This window comes from Protopterus annectens, chromosome 14.part0 (genome assembly GCF_019279795.1).
Source record: "Protopterus annectens isolate FY-2018-M chromosome 14.part0, PAN1.0, whole genome shotgun sequence".
Taxonomy (NCBI): Eukaryota; Metazoa; Chordata; order Ceratodontiformes; family Protopteridae; genus Protopterus; species Protopterus annectens.
The window spans coordinates 1,150,739,184-1,150,757,535 of NC_056748.1; positions in this window are offsets into that span (position 1 = coordinate 1,150,739,184).

Here is an 18,352-nt window from a genome sequence, read left to right on the forward strand (position 1 = left end):
TTTTTAGATGACCTCTTTATTGCATTGGGGGGGGGGGGGCAACTCAAGATATCCCATTTTTTTTTTCAATTTTATGAATGCAAGCACAGATTTTTTTGCAATTTTCATATCAAATTGGTACCACCTCAATTGCATATTTGGATGTTTTATTAACAAAATGTGATACGGGCTTAAAAGCAAGTATATTTCACAAGAAAACTTATTCTAACAAATACCTGCATTTTTCTAGTAATCCCCCCTACCATGTCAAAAAAGGTGTTTATAAAAGGCCAAATGGTAAGGGAGGCCAAAATGGTTAAAGATTTATTAGATTTTTTTTGATGAATGCCATTTTATTGGTAAGATGTTTAAAAATAGGGGTTATCCGGATCCTATGATAAATGATATTAAGTTTGAGGTTATCAAAAGATTATCTGGGCAATATTTACCGATACTTGCATCCAATGCTACTTATGTGAACACAACAGATAGTGTTGGAACAAATTTAAAAGCTAGTGTGGGTATTGCAATAGTAGGGCAGATACGAGAATTAGAACATAATGGGTTGCAACAAATTAATGAGCTATGTAGTATAGATAATGCCTTTATATCCACATTCGGTATGAACAGTGGAGAGGTTATGGATGTTAACAAAAATTGGATGTTGATAAAGTCAGGCAGAATATTGGTACCGAAATTGGGCAATACTGCTAAATTTATATATAGGCGTGGCAATAACCTAAAAGACTGGTGTGACAGTTTGACATCAGGTAAAACACAAATTGTACAAAAGATGAGAAAGTATGGTATGTGCACCCAGTGTAGGTTCATTTTAGAATGTGATCATGCATCTTTGGGTACTAAAAATGTGTGTGTGACTGGCCGTTATTCTCGCCAAACAAAAGGGGTGGTATATGCTGCAAAATGTTGTTCCTGCACAGCTTTTTATATAGGAAAAACTGAGCATAGGCTAAAAACAACGCATTTATGAGCATAATAATGATGTTCATATACAAACAGAAACAAGTGCATTAGCAAAACATACAGTGGAATGTGCGAATCATAATTTTAAATTCTTGGTATTGAAACAGGTAACAGTTAATCCTTGGGGTGACCATGGAATCTTGTTTTGGAACAATGCGAATTATGGTGGATATTAATTTTTACATCTGTTTTCCCTGGTCTTAATGAGGCAGTTTCAATAGCCAGTGTGTTACAACTGAGAGCATATGAAAGATAGATTTGTTTGTTGTAAAAGTGATTTGCAATATTTTTGAATTGGTTTTAAGAAAGGGGACTCCAAGATGATTGATGTGTACATCAGTTTAAGGCTATTTAAAAAGAGATGTCATATGACTGTGTTTGAATCTTGTGTTCTGAGGAAGGCTGGTACTGACTGGCCGAAAGCGCTTTATAAATTCTTTTTATTTTGTGACACAGTCCTCTGCTTTGGTTTGTTTTTTTACAAATGTGTAGGGAGTCAGCTAGTGAAAAGTGTTTCTTCTGAACAAACTCCCAATAAAGTTCGGTCTCCAGCCTTAGAATCTCCTTACTTAAAAATGATTCTAATTATATTCATATTCAGAAGTAAAAAGGTTTACTATGCACATAACCAAAAACTCCATCTGCTGTGCTAGAATCTTCCCAAACACACGACATATCTGTTTAAACATTTTGAATAGAATCAGATGAATTCATATTTGAAAATATAAAATGTTTGTATCCAGACATGAGGAAAAACAGACATAGCTTGGAGCTACTGTGGCCTTCATTTTATTTATTTAACATTTGTTTAAAGGGAAAGTCAGACTTGGACCAAAGCCAATTTTCAGCGGAGGCCCAGGGAGGAACGCTCCAGATGCAAGCGTTTGAAAAGTAGGAGGAAACCCACATGAATGCAGGGAGGACATGCAGACTCACAGAAGGCACTCAGGCAGAGAATCAAATCACAGAACCTCTTGCTGTGAGGCAACAATGCTACTGCTACACCACTGTGCCATGCAATTAAGTACATTTTTGAAAATTTTATTTTTGATAACCTAATGCACGAGTTAGTCCAAAGACCTTTTTCACTCACTGCCCAGGCCTTATGCTGAATACAAAACATATAATAGCATAACTGCCAAAGGCAAGCAGAGGCACATATAAGTGCTCTACATACTGAAAAGGCATAGCAAGTTGTGGCATATGTAACCAAAACAGAGAATAAACCATTAATCGGCTAGAGAGAGAGAGAAGAAAAACAGATTATAAAATAGTGTAAAAATAAGCAACAATAGGTATGGCTGGGACTAAGTCCAACTACATTTTAAGTTTATCTTAATAGGAAGACTGATCCAATGAAAAGTGCAGAGTAATCCAAGTTGCAAGACAGTTCACAGGCCTTAACCAGCAAGTCAGACATTTTCAATAAAATCAGCAGATCTGGCTTCTTTAGTAAGACGTTTAAGTTACTTATACAAATATAGTAGATTGCTAGCTTGCTTAGCTTCCTCTAGCAGAGGGTTATAAGCATAGGAATCTGATTTGGAGAAAGTTTTCACCAGCTGCAAGTGTGAAAGTTAAGCTACATACTAGTAAAGCACTGGAATCAGAGAAAGTTATTGTGAAGAGTCTTTACCTGTCTGTATAATGGGGGACAATAGGATTCTTGTAGCAGCTTAAAGGTTTAGTAGTTTAAGAGAAAGTTAGATGTGAAATGGAGAGAGCGCCATTTTGCATTTTCTAGGGTGGTAAAAAGATTTACTCATCTAACTAGACAGTAATATCAAAGTATTCGGTTTTCAGTTTACTGCAGTAATAATCACAGGCACCCCAAGAAAATTCTGGAGACCCTGTGGGGGGTTTTATGAGGAGTGGGAGGTAATTAGACTTGTACAGTCATTTTGAAGTAACAAATCAGCATGACATTCGTTCTCAAGGTGTTGAACATTTGTTAGTGCTCAGCCAGCTCCATTAATAGTGTGAAGTTGTCCTCTTAAGGAGAGATTTGTTTACATGAGATTGTGACAATATCCTCTGAAACACTGTCGCAAGTGTGAACTTTGCAAGATTTATGAAGGGAAATTGAATTTATCAAAACTTTTTGATATATTTCATATCCTACCTAATTTCCTGACAGAGGGCTGATGTTGAAAGATGAGAAAGAAAACATTAAAGGTGATACTCTGGAAATAAAACTGCTGCACCCCTTATTTAAATACAGATTACTCTCTGGCTGACAAGTTTGTCTACTGCAAAAATGCTTATATTGAAAAGGCTGAAAACTATATTTATAGACTTGCATAGATCCTAGGAGTAATGGACAGCTGCTCTGGACAGGTCAGTGTGAAGGTATTTCACATAAAACAGAGCTCGAGTCACTTAAGATGTACCCATCTGTGAACCTAAGAAACCAATGGAAGATTCATTAGTCATGTAGATTCAACTGGACTGCCACTAGGGAACCTGGCATGCTGAAAGTTACAATGCGGGGGACCTAAATGCCTCCCTGTTTTAAAAGGAAGCAAGTTCTCTTTGAAATGTTGAGATTTATTCTGACAATTCACCAGGATATTGAAAAGTATTCCTGTGTTAAACAGCGTATTACATAATATTGAAACCATTACCTAGAAAGAACAAAAACGTACTGGGGTTGCATTGAATGCATTGTAATTGTTATTTAGATGTACCAAGACAGGAAAGAATCAATGAAGACAGCATGCAGTGTTGAACGTCTGGTTCAGTGCTAGAGCCTTAATAAGCAAAAAAAACTATAAAGTGTAAGTTTCCAAGTATTTCCAGTACTAAAATGATTTTGTAAAGACTTGCAAAAAGTATTTGCACATAAAGTGGGGTGGTAGTATTATATATTCATGAAGTTTGCTGCTAGATGGTGCCTATAAAAGTTCAATGGTGATACAGTAGTTTCAGAAGCTTACTAAAAAAGCATATTTAATCCTGTTTCTTGCTAACAAAACCTGTTCTGGATGCTGTTCTGTGTGCCATGGAGTGTCTATAACTTATTAATGCCTCTAAACCATTTATGGCTTTGGATTTTCTTTCCCTGAGATGCAGCAGTGAGCCTCCGTAAAGCCATGGAAAATGCACTGAATTTTCTTGATTAACAAATGACCTGGGGCTTACCCATAAAATCTTGAATCATCCACCAGCGATATAAAAAATAATTCACAGGTACGAGCATTAAATTCAAGTGATCTGGAGAGAAATGAATATAGTAAACATATTTTTATTTATTTACATTCGTGAACTGGGTAGTGTTCAACTGGGGTGAAAAAAAACGTTTTCATCAGAGACCCAAGGAGAAAAGCTCCACAACAAAAAGAACATTATTAAGGTACAAGCAAGTAAACTTTTAGTACAATGCTAGCAATATGTAAATGCTTAAAAATATTACAGCAACATGCAACAGAAATACAATATAAACATGCATGTTTCAGGCATCCAGGAATATATATTTTTTTATACAATATATATGAGGTACATTAGTCGTGTAGTTTACAAGCTGAGTCACTACTGAAAGACTGAAATTGGTCATGTAGTTTTACAAGTTAGGTCATCTGAAGGAGCAGAGATTAAATGCATTAATGAATTAAACACAGCAAATTCAATGCTGAAGGAGAAATATTTACATTATATTCCCAGGGCACACAGTGATTGTAACAAGTACACAAGAACATGAGGATGCAACGTGAAATTTAGCAACTACAGGCAACTATCAGAATCTTCAGAAACAAAACAGCCAATGTAGCAAATAAAGGTTACTGAAAACCTATTCATTTAGTCGATCTGTTTACAGTGGCAAAAACAAAAATAAAACCAAGGCATCAAATTAGAAAAAAATGAATCCAAGGATAGTCCCTAGACATTCACTATGTGCCAGAGTAGCTAGGGACTACAATAGACAGGGACTGTCTGAGAAGTGCAGTCTTGCCAATGAAACACAAATCTGTTTAAGATCATGGACTTCATATATGGGCTTCCATACTGAAACATAAATTGTTCTACTCCATTTCAAGTACAGGTTACAACCACCCAATACACGTATTATCTGAATATTAACTATCATACACATGCACCTTGACATCCATGGTTCAGCACTACAACATGTGTGTTGTCTGCAGCTAAGCCTCCTACCATATTATTGGACTTGTAAATTAGTGTGCATCTGAGCACACAAGGCAGCCACTCGCCGAAGTACTCCATTTGTTTATTATGATGAGCATGCACGCTGGGTAGTTTGGGACTGTTCATCCACCTTTGTTTCAGTGGTTTACCTTATGTCCACATCAAATAACTCCTTATCTTAGACTAAATAAATTAGAAATGCACAACGTGGAAGACGTTTCATTACGAAAGACACTTGCATCCAATGGGAAACAAGTAGAAAGTGCGAATGAATAAGGAGGACTTAAGGAGCTGTGGATCGATAAAAGGAGGGTGCTGGGAGAAATCAAGCTGCAACACATGAGAGTAGATGCAGAGAATGAGGTAAGGAGAGGAATAGGTCTACAAAAGAGCCTTAAGGCAGTAGGGTGGAGGTGATGGCACTGGAAAAGGACATCAAAGTGGAAGAAGGAAGGGCAGGCTACGATTCATTCTCAAGCTATTAAAGACAGTGGCATACGAGAAATAAAAATGAGGAGAGGAATGGAGGGGCAACAAGGAAGGGAAGTGGGATAAAGTCGAAGTACGCTAGCAAACAAAAACAATGAATGGAAAGAATAGTGAACAGGGATGCAAAAGAATAAGAAATTAGACTATATATGAAGCAAATACATTTTTATAAACTTTTCAAAACTGTGTAGTCAGTTATTTTCAGGTTTACATGTGCCATTTAGGTACAAGGCTCCCTGGGGAAAAACAGAAACAGTAGTAAACAAACCTGAGCCTTTTTAATGTACGATTCTAAGTATAGGATATTAGATCACTTGCAGCTCATCTCCAGCACTGATGTGCTGCACAGATACTTTTTTTTTCAGGGTGCTAGAGAGAGGAAGTGATGGCACCAGGTAATGTTATCTTTTTTTTTTTTCACTTCAAAACAGTAAACAGAATGATGCAAGTATTAAAACACCATCAGGGTAGGGGGTAGTAAAGTAAGAGTAATCTGCTTTTGAACAACAAACACCAAACAGTATACTACACAATTTCAGGAGCCCATCCAGTTTAGAAAATCTTGTTAACTGCAGTGCTGTGTAAACTCAGTAGTGAGTGATGACAGAGAAACAGACAAAAGATGATTTGTCCAGGTAGTCAACTTTACCCTAATGTACAGAAAAGCTGTGGTTTGAGCTATCCTGAATATTTTCTCAGAACTGCGTTATGTCTAGCATCAGTCAAACTCTTCCATATCTTCTAAATCCACTACCTTTTATGAAAGGTGGTTCTATGCATCTTCAACCTTCTACATGAAAAAATAACTCCATACATCACACAGCCATCCCCTGCTTCTGCTCTGTTTTCAAGTGTTGATCCCTTGTGTAGTACAGTACCTTTTATGAAGCATGTTGCTTTCTTGCATTTCATCCATTACTTCCACAAGGCTCTGTCATGCATTCGCTCTCGCATACTCAGGAGAGTTTGTCTCAACTTCCTCTAAATGAATTTCAGATAGCTTCAGGTAAAATAGGATTCTGGCTGACCATTATACAGAGAAATAACTGTGTCCCTGCAAACAAGGGGTCTCCAGAGCAGTGCCAGTATTTAAGTGGAGATGTTGCCAGCCATTAGTACAGGTGAGAAAATCTCACATTGGCACTTTACAGCTAGACATCACTAGTATAAAGTCCTCCTTTTTGTACAGTACTCCCAACACTGCGTTTCAAGTTGTATTTTACAGTTTATAGTGCATAAAAGATACTGCAAAACATGTTTGGGGTTACATCAGATTGCATACAACTATAAGACTAAAATAAGATTCAGAGTGGTTAAAAAATACCAACATTAATAACAGTAACATAAGAGGAGTAAAACCTTGTACAATTTCAGAAACATTTTGACATATAGTTAAAACCAAACAGTCTGGTAATATAAGCATGTAAATCATTTACAGGGTGTTTATTCAGTTTATTATAGTGGAGCAGTTGGCATTGCTGCCAAACAAGCAATTGCTTTTAAGGTTCAGTGGTTCGGATCCCAGATAAGGCATACAGCCTTCATACATGAGGTACCCTACATGTGTCCACATCAGTTTGAACTAGGGTCTCTACTTTTTTGTCCCACATCTCAACAATATGCCAAGTAGAAGTGGCAAGCCTTTAAATTGCCAGCAGGGGTGTTTATTTCAAGTATGGCATTACATCCAAGACTGTTTTCTCTGCCTCATGCCTGTCTTTTTCAGTATAAGCTTCAGCTTCAAGATAAGTGGGCATAAGAAAATGCTTGACTGAATGATGATTATTGTCTGAAATAAATATTCCAGAATTTCAATCTACATTTGCTAAATATATTTTACCAGTTTACACTGCCTCTAGATAGGCATACCTTCGGTGAAGATTGAACATAGAGCTGGCACCTCGACGTTCGTGAAAATCTACTGCCAATCATTAGTGGCCCGGAGTTCTGCTGTGGCGACCCCTAACCGGGAAAAGCCGAAAGACAAAACACTGCCTCTAGATGTTTTTTCTGTCATGCATTTCTTTGTACTAAATAAAAACTGCACAATAGAAAACAATTATTGGGGTTTTGCAAACACCACCTTACCTCTTCAGAAAGCCAAGTGAATCCTTTTCACATTACCTGCAAGATACAAAATTCTCCTCACGTCTCCTCAGCATTACACAGTTAGATGAATACTTGTACAATCAATCAATCACTGTAATTGAAACCCCAGTAATTTCCTCTTTTTCACAGAAGGCATCATCATAGTCTGTGTTTCATACGACCCACTTTTTATAAGATCTAGCAGCTGGGAGCGCAGTCGTAAGTAGTCCAGTATTTGTAATAATGTATTACATGGCATACTGCCAGATACTTTATGGATCTCTAAATGTGCCACGTTTTGCCATTACTATCATATCAGGTGCCACAGTGGGTGGTAGAGCATCCACTTATGTGCAGCTCACATATTACTACAGCATGGCAAAGACAATGCTAATTTCACATGGACATCTGTAGCTTTCTTCCACCTTAGTGGTCTAGTGATGGGCAGGCCACTTGCATATATATTTAGTTTTAGTTGCTTACAATCAAAATGCACATTTACTAACATCCATGCATATATGCCAATGGCACTTCATAACACACAGAACCTTCAGAGGGCCTATCTCTGGAAAGCTCACTTCAGACATTTCTGGAGCTCTTCTATACACTTGTATGGGAAACTTGGGCGGCACAGATGGTAAACCTACTTTCACAGTAGAGTCCACCCCTTCTAGGGCTCAAGTGGTTCAGCCCTTAAGTCTTTATTTTATGCAACCTAAGTAGTTATCCCCTCACTGTAGTGGTTGGCATAGTAACTTATCCTATCCTTTTACTAAACGCTACCTTACAATCCCTTCTATGGATATTACTAAAATTCTTCTTCTTTCTGTACATATGGCTATGATCAGCCATCCATCCATGGCCAAAAAACATTCTATCATCATTCTAAAAGTATGACAATGGTCATCTACCGCTTTTTCAAAGGAGTGCTTTGCTTGCCAAGAGGTGCAACACCTACTGCATATCTGTCCTGTGTGTTATTGCCATGCATTACCTCCCAGACCAATAATATGCAACAGGGGACCTACTCCAGAAATACAGTGGTGTAATTTACATACATCCCTTCATTTTAAGGCTCCTACAGTGTTCCTCATGTACGTAAAAGCATATCCTTCTCTGCAGAATGACAAGTCAGAATTTTTCCTCCAGTCATAATGCTCAGTCTATTAGCAAGTTCAATCTTTTGACCTCAAGCCCCTGTTCATTTACAGCATCTCAAATGCTGATCCACTACTTTCATGCACTGCCTTTCTACTAACTTGGTAACTGGTCGTTTAAGTTGTTTTTGTTTACATATATGACCAATATGTTTGTCAACTTTCTCAGGTGAGTGAATAAAGCATTCTGCTAGTCCATTCTGACAGGTGATGGGGAGCAGATTTAAGTCCATTATACACTAACCTTACCAAAGTTTTTAAATCTCTTTTGAAGTAAATCAGAAGCTACTGGAACTGAAAATGTATTATAGCAAAGATTATTCCTTTTCAACTTTGGTTGTAGCACTGACAGGTGTTTTGCAGGTAAATCAATGCAAATATTTCCATTTATAGTAGACATCCAAAGTAATTAACAGTACTGAGTCCAAGTGCTATGGAAAACATTTACAGAGTTGCAAAGCTGCTTTCTTTGGTGTGTTTTGAAACATGTGGCATTCAGAGAAATGTCATGTTAAATGCTCAACGCATTTTTCAATTCCAGGTCTCCAAACAGAATTAAAGAATCGTTTTCACAATTCCAGGTGGCCTCCCAATGTAGAATGTCAAACATTTTGGTAAGTTAGGGGGAATTGCTAGCAGCTGCTTTCATAGAGGAGTTCAACATGTGGATAACGCATTTCCAGGCAAATTTAGGATACAGTGAATCTCCTTTAGTTCATACCTATAAAATGCCAGATACTTATAAAATATTGGTTTATTTCGGATTTCATTGTAGATTAGTTTGTTGTTCATTGGTACCTGTCCCTTTGTCACATCCAAAGTGTCCGTAGTGATGACCACTTGCATCTTTTCATGCCTTCTTATAGCCATACTGTTATGGGCAATGAATTCAGTGTCATAAGGCTATGCTTCTAACACTGTGGCCAAAGCAGTGACCATGCTGATGACACAGACGCACTCATTCTTGTGCTCCACTGATCATCAATGTTGGGAAATCTGCCATCAACAAACATCGCTTGCCACATACAATGCAAACTTGGAGCATCCCTTTAGTCCATACTTCATTATAACAGATGGCCCGAAATAGCTTACTGATAGCAATATTAATACTTCCAAGGCTTTTGCTGCAGTGCCTCTCATGATATATTTCTTCAATCTGTTACTGCTCTCTGAAAGCCAACTTATTATTTCTGTTTTTTATATGATCTTTTCAGCTTAAAGTGCTTCACATTCCTATTTTTTTTCTTAAACTAAATCTTTCCAATAAAAAATGATCACATGTAGCCTTGCATATCCAAATTATATTACCACACAAAAGTTGGTTTGCAGTCTTGTACACCTGGATCAAATTCCTGCACAAAAGGGATGGTGTGTAGCCTTATTTACCTATAGTATTTTCAAATGTCTATACCTGTATGCAATTTATACTACTACTGTTAATGCTATTTCTTCTTATGACAACTTCAGTACAGTTATCTTTTGTAAACAGTCTGCTCCTTTCCAGTCATCATTTGTAACAGTGTGAAAGCATATGCAGTTGGCATAATCCACATGCATATGCCTTTTAATTTGGTTACCAGTTTGCAGTCTAATTAAGGAAATGTATATGGTTCTCATCACTTTGGTATTCCTGGATTTCATGAATCGTACGATACATCTAACAATCTTACTGCACTCTTTCATAATTTAACCAGACAATTGTAGCACCTTTCTCATTTCTGTTTTGTAATAGTTCTCCAAGAGAAGCAGACCAAAAAAAATGTTTTGCTCGGTCTTCTCTGTTAATTTTAATACTGTATCTCTACCCAGGTGTACACATTTTATGCACAACAATGAATTTCCATCTGGTTACTTTACAAGTTCCATAGTTTCCGAGTTTCAAATCACCTGCTTACAAAGTATAAAATACACCAAGAATGTTATTTGGAAATACAGAGAGAGAATGCTAGACTCCAGATTGGACCCCTGCAGTTCACCGTGGTATCCCACGTTGCATCATAGGATTGGTTTCATACCTACCACTTTCTGTCCTACAGCCTGTGTTATTATCCAAGTTCAGGTGGTTTTATTGCACATTTCAAAACGGCTTGATAATCAGAAACTCATGACTTAATCAAAAGCACTGGAGACATTTATAAATACCACATTAATTTGGATGTTTATATTATAAAAAAGCTGGTCACAGGTAGTAACGGATCTTTATTATATATGCACATTGACAAATATTAGACAAACCAGTTTTCTACAATGCAAGTATATTTTTATTTATTTATTATGACCTAGACAAAACTTGAGTCCTGTTATAACAGAATTGCCAAGTTTGCCAAAAACACCCCATTTAGAACCCATCACTGCATACCTCTCAGACAACTTCAATGGCTAGAACTGCCACAGTTGCTACTATATCATCAACTTGTTCTATCATATAACATCCTAAAACAACCTGATAAAATTCCTGCATTATGGCATCTACTGACCCACCACACTCCAAATCGTCCACTCCGCTCAGCCAACAAGTCACTCCTCACTATTACCTCAGCAAATAATACAGCAGGAAAATCTCTCTTTTCACACACTATAGCCAAAACTTGGAATAATCTCCCCCCATCTGTGACTTCTGCAGCTAGCACCACTCTATTCAAAAACTCACTTAAGGCCCATCTCACAAGTTCTTGGCTCTGTCCATGTATCACATAGACCACAATCTATTACCTTTACATCCAACTTCTATCTGTCTTTTCATGCCCAATAAATATATTTCCTCAAAATATTTTACATGAAAAACATGTACCTATTAAAATCTGACAGTGCTCTTTGCTAACTATATATATATATATATATATACGTAAATTGCTTTTCTATATTATTGCAAATGTCTACTCTTTTTCACTTCCGTCTAGAAATTTCTTGTTCAATAGATAATATTGCCTACATATTGTATTAGATGCTTATTTTCTGTAATGTGTTATCCTAATGTAACTGAAGCTTTTCTCCCCGGGCCTCCACTGTAAATGGACCTTGTCCAGTCGGACCTTCCCGGTAAACAAAATTAAAATAAAATAAATAAATAAGTATATTTTTCTGTTGAATATCTCCTAAAAAGTCCTATCTCCAGGATTTTCTAATGGTTTTATAGCAACCTGATTGGTCCATAGCTATTAATACTACCTTGTGGACTCTTGCCTTTATACATTGGTTTAACACTGGCAAATTTACAACAATCTGATACCACAGCCAACCCAAAACATGCCCTGAACATATATTTTACAGGTTTAGCTGACCGTCCTTCAATGAGTTTTTAAATACCCGTTTATAATGCTGTCCATACTTAAGACGTTGCCATAATCCAATAGCAATACTATATTATCATGTCATGTGACCTTTGACCATCCCTCTCAATCACCTGTTCTTTTAGAAGTTTGAGCCTTTGTGTCCATGCAAGTTTCTAAAATGGTTAAACATTCGGGTGATATCGACATCCTCCTTAGTTTTCACTTTCAGCAAAGTAATCTCCCAAAGCCTTTACATTGTTACCCATACTAATATATTGAAAGAATGCTTTTCTATTGTCTATATATATATATATATATATATATATATATATATATATATATATACACACACACACATTTTTTTTTTTTTTAATTTTGAATTTCTTAACTGGGGTACAGCACTGATACCAGATGACCCATTTAAGTCTCTGACTCAGGTAAACACAATACATACATAACACTATATACAAAGTGTATGACAAAATGCAGTATATACATACATTATATACAAAGTGAATATCGTAGTTGGCTTGACCTATAGGTCCTTTCTGACTCAGTTACACAGCAATCTTTTTCACTATTTCTAGCATGTCGAAGGGTCAGTTGCTAGTGTCCTCTCCTGTTCAGTTGGTGAATCTGGGAATCTTGAGGCAATGTTACAATTGCCTCATGTACACAGACAACCCTCTCCTCCTCCCAACAAATACAAATATATGCGAGAGATGCAACTATAGAGCCAAACTGGAGGCTGAGCTCTCTCAATTCAGTACTGGCAAGACCAGTCAGGAGGAGAAGGTAACCACGCACACCACAAACCCAGTCTCACATAGAACTATCACAACTGCAAACCAAACACAAACACACAAAAACATACTCGGAGGCACTGATTAAAAATCTACCAAAACAACAGAGGCCTCCAAAGCAGACACCCAAGCAACCGCCACCTCAAGACATAGCACATGCAACACATAGTTCACAAAGTCAGTGTGCTAAACAGTCACAGCCCTTAAGGCCAAACAACATGCCAGACACACTTGTAATAGGTGACTCCATAGTCAGGCACACTGACGTCCTGCTCACCAGACTGAACAAGGAGAGGGTCACAGTAAGTTGCCTGTCGGGAGCTAGAATCCGCCACATAACACAAGCACTCAGGTCACTCCACAGCAAGTACAAATATGACTCAGTCATTGTACATGCTGGTGTGAATGACCTGAGACGTACCTCCCTGGACTACATGAAGAGAGACATAGAGGAGCTCTCGGATTATGTAGCCCAGGCCGGTATGACCCTGACCCTGAGCAGCATTTTACCCTCACCAAGAATGATGCCACAGTACAAAGACAAAATGATCAGTTTTAACAATTGGCTTAATTACTGGTGTCATTCTAACGGGATCCAGTGTCTGTCTGCTTGGGATGACATGCTTGACAAGCCACACTGCTTCGCAAGGGATGGCTTGCACCTGTCACCCCCCTGGGCTTCCGGATATTGGCCAAGGCTCTTGCCACCCCCATAGTGCCTCTTTTAGGCAAGGCTCAAATGACAAACCTACCTCCCTAGAAAACACAAGTGGAAAAAAACTAAGGGTAATGCTCCTCAATGCCAGAAGTCTAAACCTCAAGATGCACGCCCTCGAAGCCCTCCTCAGTATGGAGAACATTGATGTCTGTGCAGTGACTGAAACCTGGTTCAAGGCTCCTGAGAGCACCCCATCACTATCAGGTTTTACCTCATATCATGCTTTCCGGCCCCAAAACTTGGACCGAACCACAAAAGGAGGGGAGTATCCATTTTCATCAAAGATACCCACACCTCCAGGTTAGTGGCAACGCATGAAGCATCGGAGACTATCCAGGTGCAACTAACCATAGGCAAAACTGCCTTACAGTTTGTAGCATGCTACAGACCACCCTCTCAAACTCAGGAACCCCACACAGCCTTCCTGAAGACACTGGAGAGTATGAATGTCTCTCCAAATACCATCATTTTGGGAGACTTCAACTACCCAAACAGACTGGGAACATTACTCAAGCCCCAACACCCTAGCCCAAAGGTTCCTAGAATTCATAAACTCAAATGCAAAGGAACAACTAGTCACCATTCCCACAAGAGGAGACAATATACTAGACCTGATCATCACAAACATGGGGACAAAATGCTCCACACCGGAAGTACATCCCTCTTTGGTAAGATCAGACCATAAATTAATCTCACTGGAAATCCACATCCCGCCCCACCCCCTGCACAAAAGACCACAGTGAAGAACTTCTCAAAAGCAAACTTCACACTTCTTAAGACTGAAGTGGTATCTTTCAAGGCCCCTAGGCCAGTGGAAACCACAACCCACACTGCTGAATCTTTTGCAAATGCCTTCTATGGGCACCTTCAAGAATGCATGGATCATGTAATCCCAAATAAAACCAAGACCCATTCCCCCAAAGGCAGGCGCCCGGTCTGGTGGACCCCAGCCATAAACAAACTTTACAACAGGAGGAGGAAGCTACTACATGACAGAGCAAAATCCCTAAAAGGGAAGGAATCTCTGATCAGTACTAGCAAAAAACTACGATCACTCATAAAATCATCCAAGGCCAACTTTGAGAGAAAAATCGCAAAAGACACAAGAGACAATCACAAGGCCTTCTTTAGCTATGTTAGAAACCTGGGTGGAAACTCCCAGATATGCTCAGAGTTGGTCCAAAATGACACAAAATACACTGAACCCACTGACATTGCCAACATTCTGGCAGACAGGTTCAGTGCAAATTTCTCCTCCCCCTCCCCCCAAAAGGAGAAATAACCATCCCAACAGAGTGTAGCCTCCCTAACATCTCAGATGCCCAGGTGAGAGCCGCCCTCTCTAAAGCTAAAAACACAGCATCAATGGGACCGGATGGTGTCCCGGGCTGTGTGCTACATGAACTCCAAGGAGGAACTAAACCCTCACATAAGGCTGCTGTTTAATCTTAGCCTTACTACAGGATACGTACCCAAAGAGTGGCGTACGGCAACAGTGGTCCCACTTCACAAAGGCGGTGCTTCTGCGGACCCTGGAAATTACCACCCCATAAGCTTGACGAGCCTGGTCTGCAAAGCTATGGAGAGGATCATTATGGAACTCATAAACAAAGACATTGGGGACCTACAGACATTGGATCCTACCCAATTTGACTTGGTCAAGGGCAGATCCTCCCTTTTGAACTTGGTCGACTTTTTTGAAACAGTCACTAAGGCCATTGATGAGGGCAAGGCAGTTCACACAGCCTACCTTGACCTTGCAAAAGCCTTTGACACAATACCCCACTCGGGCATCATAGACAAACTCACCAGCTTAAATATAAACTCATATGTCACAAGATGGGTTGCAAACTGGCTCAAGGACAGAACCCACAGGGTCAGAGTTGCTGGAGCTATGTCAGACTCTAAGCCAGTCACAAGTGGTGTCCCACAGGGCTCAGTCCTGGGAGCCCTCTTGTTTGGCATTTATTTTTCCAAGGTACAGCCAAACATAGGAGGATTGTGGCTGACAAAGTTCGCAGATGACTGCAAACTGGGCGCCATAATTGATACTCCAGTGGACACAAACATCCTTCAGAGAGGCCTCATAGAAATAGATAATTGGTGCCAGAGCCATGGCCTTAAGCTGAACGCCAAAAAATGTATAGTCATACCCTTTGGGAAAAACAAGGTACCGACAAATTACCACATAGGCGGTAATCCATTAAGTACGGAAGAGGTAATCAGGGACCTAGGGACCCAGGTTGACAGTAACCTCTCATTTGACACTCACATTGCCAAAGTGGTTAGGAAGACCTTCTATATTGCCCTCCTTATCATGAAGGGTTTCACATCTAGATCAAGAGAGGTCATTGTGCCCCTGTACTCTTCTCTTATCAGGCCAGTGATTGAGTACAATGCCCCATTTGGGATGCATCTCACCAGACACCTGCAGCAGTTGGAAAGACCCCAAAAGTTTCTCACCAAGAGGATAAAGGGTCTTAAACATATGTCATATGCTGCCTGACTGAAAAATCTCCAGCTCTATTCAGTCACATACCGCCTACTCAGAGGTGATCTGTGCCTGACGTACAAGGCCATGTCCAATCCTGAATTAATGGACATGCTCCACCCTAGAAAATCCAAATCCATCAGAGCCACGAGAACAAGTGACTTAAACCTCAACACAGAAATAAATAGAACGTGCTGGAGGGACAGATTCATAACCCAGAGGCTCCCTACACTCTGGAACAGAATCCCAGTCCATGTTAGGCAGAGCCCCTCATGGACTCTATACAAAAAATCTCGACGAGTGGATGGGAGATCGTAGGTTTACCCCGGGGGTCATCTCTGTGTCACTACTAGACAGAGGCATAGTAAACTAAACCCTAAAAGGGCGTAGTATTCTCATCCTAAGGGGTGGTGTAAGCCACATACACTCTGGCTAGGCTTATAAATGCCCTAGGGCAGATAGCCTAGTACGAACCTATGAACCTAAATGAAATAGATAAATAACATTATATATGGAATGAAAAAAAAAAAACAACAACAATATATAGATGCATTATATGAAGAGTGGAAGTTAGAGTTGGCATGCTGAAAAGCCACAATCGAAAGAAAGATTCAAAGCAAGTTGTGTAGAGGGAAGAACAGGAAAAGAAGAGGTTAAGATATATGACTAGAGAGACAGCAGTTGCATTTTCCTAGCATCTTGAAATGCTCTTTATTTCTGATCAGAAGATGGGGTATGATGATTTCTGATCAGAAGATGGGGTATGATGATTTCTGATCAGAAGATGGGGTATGATGATTTCTGATCAGAAGATGGGGTATGATGAATCACCTTTAAGAAAAGGAAAAGATTCCCACAGTTTGGGACCAACGACTGAGAAAGCCTGGTCAGTGGAGTTAAGCCTGGTCAATGGAGTTAAGCCTGGTCTGGGGAGTTTGGAAGAGAGGATCTGAGTGGTTAAGATTTCTAAAGTTATACATTTAAGCAAGAACGATGACTGGGTATGTGATGAGGATTTACCAACAACTGGTGTGGTTTGATCATAAGGACAAAGCCAGAGTCATTTAATAAAGCCAGCCATGGGTAAATCCTCCCATAGCCACATCCACTAGTCGGTTATTTTAAATTACACAATGACATTATACAAGAAAGAAATTGCTTACTTTTCTTAAATAATGTCTTTGTACAATGGTGTTGCAGTGTCCCACCACATTGTTTGTTAATATACTGCACACGTGTTCATCTTACATTCACATTTTCCAGCTGTTTATAGGATTTATTATTCCAATGAAATACTCCAGTAAAATTCTCCAGTAACAAAATAAACACAAAACACTGAAATCTAATTGCCGGCTTGAGTGAATAGAGAGCTTTCAGTTAACATCTATTCTTAAATCTAGAATTTGCAGGGGGCATCATTCACAATGCTTCCTTTTCTACAAACTGCCTATACTAGAGGAGTTTGATAAAATCCAAACTGTAGTGCTTGCAGAATTCACGGTTCTCTGGAGGCTTTAAAATAAAAAGTCTCAGTGCAGTTGTGCGATTCATTTTATCAAGCCACCACTCATCTACCTGCCACAAAGTCTAGTTAATGCCAGTGTGGCCTCGTGATAGATATCTTGCGTTTGCTAGTTCACTGTTCATTGACTGTTTGCTATCTTGCTGAAGTTTATATAATGTCATCTTCTTACATGCCAAGGCAGTAGAAACAGAAGGAAAAACATCAGGATTCATTGAACAGGCCAAGCAATTTGACGTGGTTATAGCCATAAAATGCAGAACAAAGACATCTAAATAACAAAAAAAAAAAAAAAAAAAAACACACATTAACTACCAATAATTAAAGACTACATCTCATAACCAATCTCCAAAATGCAGAAGAGAACATAGGAGGCAAAAAAAAACATGAGACTACATTTTAAAAAGATGCAACCAGCTTCTATTTTCTGTGGGCCTCAAGCAGTTAACAGTACTTGCAAAATACTGTGTTGTGTTGGATGCCAGACAGATATTTAACCTATTGAACTGCTTAGAGATTATCAGAATTAACCACTCCTTCCAGGGCTGCACTTGGCTGCTTTATGGATCTTAAATACAGCAAAATCTATTTTCACACAAATGCAGCTGGAAGGGATCAGTGGTGTTGCAGTGCTGATGTTATCAGTAATTACCTTCACAGAGGGTGACAACAGATACTGGTACCTTCTCAAAACTCACACCAAGGT